This window comes from Olea europaea, chromosome 10 (assembly GCF_002742605.1).
Source record: "Olea europaea var. sylvestris chromosome 10, O_europaea_v1, whole genome shotgun sequence".
Lineage (NCBI taxonomy): Eukaryota > Viridiplantae > Streptophyta > Magnoliopsida > Lamiales > Oleaceae > Olea > Olea europaea.
Genome location: NC_036246.1, coordinates 30,254,394 through 30,258,765, shown reverse-complemented (window position 1 = coordinate 30,258,765; position 4,372 = coordinate 30,254,394). Strand labels below are relative to the sequence as shown.

General features: G+C 35.2%; 1 long non-coding RNA gene across 5 annotated transcripts; it reads right to left on the bottom strand.

Moving 5' to 3' along the window:
• Nucleotides 1-736: 736 nt before the first annotated feature.
• On the bottom strand, nt 737-4,116 carry LOC111401796. 5 transcript variants are annotated; one of them, XR_002704108.1, is made up of 4 exons: nt 3,782-4,116; nt 1,471-3,551; nt 1,317-1,384; nt 737-1,175 (listed from the first exon to the last, which is right to left on the bottom strand). It is a non-coding gene; the product is annotated as an uncharacterized LOC111401796 (long non-coding RNA). The 5 variants fall into 5 exon arrangements; XR_002704105.1 differs by having other exon boundaries at nt 1,471-3,593; nt 3,782-4,115; XR_002704106.1 differs by having other exon boundaries at nt 1,471-1,557; nt 3,782-4,054.
• Nucleotides 4,117-4,372: the final 256 nt, after the last annotated feature.

Here is a 4,372-nt window from a genome sequence, read left to right as displayed (position 1 = left end):
CAAAACTTAATAACTAAATTTTTGGTCAATGACTTTCATTTATGACATAACTAGTAATATGATACATAAAATTATCATGTGAACTTACAATTTGGAAGTCAACTGCAAATTTAAGTGAGAATCTATTCCATAAATAAAAAATAGAAATCAATAAGAAGATGTAATCAAGTCTTGACACTACAAGAATATTGGTCATTAAAAGTCGAATATTGGAGAGTAAAATCAATTCTTGAGTAGAAAACTCTGGTCGGTGGCTAGTCGCCAAAAGCCTGTCAGTGAATGTTTTCACCGACCAAAGTACATGTTAGTCGGTGAATATAGAAGTTTTTACCTACCGGAGCTATATTGGTCGGAAATGATCGAGTTTTTCCTTGACTATTTTCTTGGTCAGTAAAAGTCTAAACATAGTCAGCAATAATACTCGTTAAAAAGCTGTGAGTGGTGGTAGCAAACATAAGTTGACCACAGTCATTGGTCGGAAAAAATATACATTTGCCAATCAATAAAATTACTTAGATTGGTGGTGATAAACATTGACTGACCACATGAGATTAGTCGGGGAAAATCTCCTTTGTTGACCAAGGAAATTTAAATTGTAGTCGATAAATGTGATTTTATTTTGAAAAAAAAAAAATACCGTACAATAATCAAAATGCCAAAAGAGATTGAAAGCCCAACTCAAGTACAATGCGCCAACAAGAATTCAAAATCTAGAAATATCTAAAATCACACGATATTTCCATTGCATAGAATCTTACAAGATATCATACATTTAACATTGATTACAAAGCCAAAATATGTTCACAGAAACAAAAATGCAATACTTCACGAACTTGATCTCACTGAAGAAGAAAAATTTGAAGGACAATGCCACCTTTTTCTTGACTAACGCAATACACATCCTAGATATCAACATTTTCTATTGTCTAACTAGTAAAAGTTCAACAACTTCAACTGTAACCCCATCTTCTCTATTTCCAATTGGATGGAACTAGTGTTCACGAGGTATAAACTGATTTTACCAAACCTACTTTTTCTTTGACTTCTTTTCCCTGTCAGCTGATCCACATTTTGCGTTCTGCTCATTCTCGACCATCCAAGCTGCCTCTTCACTGATAAGCTCTTCTTGCCAGTTTAAAGCAACAGCCTCCTCGTATGTGACTTCAATTTTAGTGCTGCAATACTCAGGACGAAAATAAGATCCTTTTTCCAAAACTGATTTAGTATCTGCAAAGTTTTAAATACATATTCAGGCTGGTCATGATTGAAAATGAAAACTTGACCACAAAAATAAAAGTGATAATTGAGTAACTTACCAGAATACTTGGACCTTTTAGCATCTTTGTTCACACAGCAATAGTGAGCTGCACAAAATGACTCCATCCTATGTATTAAAGAAAAATCACACAATATCAACTCCATAACGTAAAAATATGACTTCAAAGGAATTCATCACGTCATTTATCATACCTGGAAGAAGCTTGTCATGATTTAACCACACAGAAATAAACAGAGATGATTACAGACATCACATCCCTGGGGAAAATTGAAATATACCTACCATCCAAATTTGAATAGAAATTAATGTTGACAGCAATATTGAAATCATATAATGGCATAACATGCCATATGCACGCACATACAATAAAAGATATCAGAGTACAACAACACGTAATAAACAAAGACAACAAGATGGACCACATTGCCCAAAATTTTGTAAAAGAGCATCAGTTGTTGTGTAGAAAGACGAAATTAAATAAGCTTTTATCCTTAAGGAAAATAAATTACTGAAAATTATTAGCATCCATGTTAAACAAGCACCCACAAGGTAGTAGATTAATTACCTACTTCATGTTACCAACTTCGGAAAAAATTTTAAGATCATAGGTAAACCAAAGGAAGTGGCAAGAAACCTCAACTCGAAGTTTAGCACAAATGACCAACAGTTTTTCTATAAATTGGGAGCCAATGTAGATGCAAATAATAGCAAAGTAGATCTTCAGCGCCAATGCAAAAAGTTTGTGTCAAGACCAAATTAGCAGTTGAGTTACAAATTGCTCAAATTCATATCCAATCCCTTCAAACTTAACACTGTAATCATGTCATAATTTCCTCATAAGATTTAATATCAGATCATAAATGGTAATCATCATAACTTCACAGCTGAACTGGATTGCATTTAGATATTCTGCAATATTAGAAACTTCATACTAATCAAACATAACTAATGTCCAAAAACAAAATCCCCATTAGTCCCTTGCATATGGTACGCATTCCCAAATAGGGCCGGATCTGTGTTTCACAGGTCGTGAGGCGAACTTTAGAATTTGGCCTCCTATGTAACAACCCGGGTCTCTGTACCCAAACCGTTAACTTACGTACTGTCCGCTTTGGGCAGACCTTGCGCCCACTTATCCCTCACGGCTTTATGTCGCGTCCTCCAAGATTCGAACTCATAACATTTCCCTTAAATAAGACTTAAGTTGGATCCTGGTACCAATTGGGCAACTGGCGACATGGGGATCCTATCAATTTGTTCCCAAAAGGTAACGGAGGCGTGCAAAGGTTTCCTCAGATGAATCACTCCCGAAAAGGAATCTATTGATTCTCTCCCAATTGGTTAGACCGTAGGTGCGATGATTTCTCTTCGGAATCAAACATCAATTGCAACGATTCGATAGACGACTCATTGGGATACCAATTCCATGAGCTCGGAGCTCTCACCCAATTGGTACCAAGATTCAACTTAAGTCTTAATTAAGGGAAGGGTTATGAGTTCGAATCCTAGGAGAAGCGATAGAAAGCCATGAGGAGTAAGTGGACGCAAGGCACGTCCAAAGCGGATAGTACGTAATATAAAGGCTTGGGTACAGAGATCCAAATCATTACATCCTAAGTCATAGCAAGCAATCGATTTTTTTAATTTATAAAAGTTTAAAGTAACTAAATTTATCAACTTAAAATCAATAATAAAGAAACAAAAATTAGAGGTATGGCATTTGACTCAAGTCACTCAACATCTAACACTTCCTAAACTGTAAAATTAGAACAAAAATTATATCAATCAACTCTCCTGTAGTTTCACAAAATGTTAATAAATTAGATTTAATGAAATGCAAGAGTAACTTGAGTTTAGGAGATTATTTCATAACAGTCAAAAATCCATAATTATAAGAGGGACATGAAAGAGTAATACAAAGAGCTAGAGGACAATTAACATGGTCGTTGGAACTTAAAATCAATTAATGGCATTAGCAAATCCAAAAGATTCCCACTATTTAAATTCTGCAATCCTCCAGACTAGTATTCATTACTGGATCAGCAAGCGAAATTGTCTTGCCCACTCAAGAGATTATTATTATATAAATTAATTATCAACTCCAAAAAAGAGAAAGCTAATAACTTAAATTTGTCGTGTTCCTGTTGTTACTTCTAATCATATTACTCCAGTGATGGTTTTCACAAGTGTTTGACCTTTAGTTCCCAGCTCTCTTGGTAATCACAGAAATAGCACCCAAGCTCCAGGATCTGATTGCCTCAATGTCTAAACTCTATGCAATTCAAATTTCACATAAAGCCTCATTTGCTGCCCACTGCTCGGTCCAATACATGAAAAAACATCTAAGAATCTAGGAATCAAAATAATATCAATGATTCAATGTAATTCCAACACAAAGCTAAATGCCTAAATTCATGTAATTCAATAACAAAACTCAAAAGTTACTGCTTTTCAGCCTTTTCTTTCTCTTCAAACAAAACAGATTATTTTGAAGAAAAATACCATCGTCAACGGAGAGAAAATTGAGAGGTGAACTGTTGATGGCGATGAAGGCCACTCAGCTCCAAATCTCCAGCCTCGACCATCGTTCTTACTTTTTTATTCTTGATTTTGTCCTTTTGATTTCTCGGGATCTTGCCGTTTTGGTTTGTTTTTGCCCTTTTGCGTTCATGGTGGGTCAAAAATTTTCAATGTCAACTCCAAGAATGCTCTGGGGAGATGCAGACGGGGGAGAGAGAGGCGGGGGGGAAGGATGCGAACGGGGGGAAGAAAGAGAGAGGGGAACGGCACAGGGGAGGAGACGCAGATTTGGAGAGAAGCGAAATTGAAAATTCTTACCTAAACCTATATTTCGGGGTGGGACTTGCACCATTTTGCCCGCCAAAATTTTCGCCCCAAACATATGGCTTTTGTTTGATTTAAATATTTTTAGTAAATTTTTAAAAAAGTTGATGAGATGTATGATTGAAAAATTGTGGATCTTATAAAATGTATGATTAAAATTATTTGTTAATTTTGACTTAAATTAAATCTAAATTTTAATTTCTACCAAACATGAACTTAATTTAAAAAGTAGATTCAAATTTAAGTTAA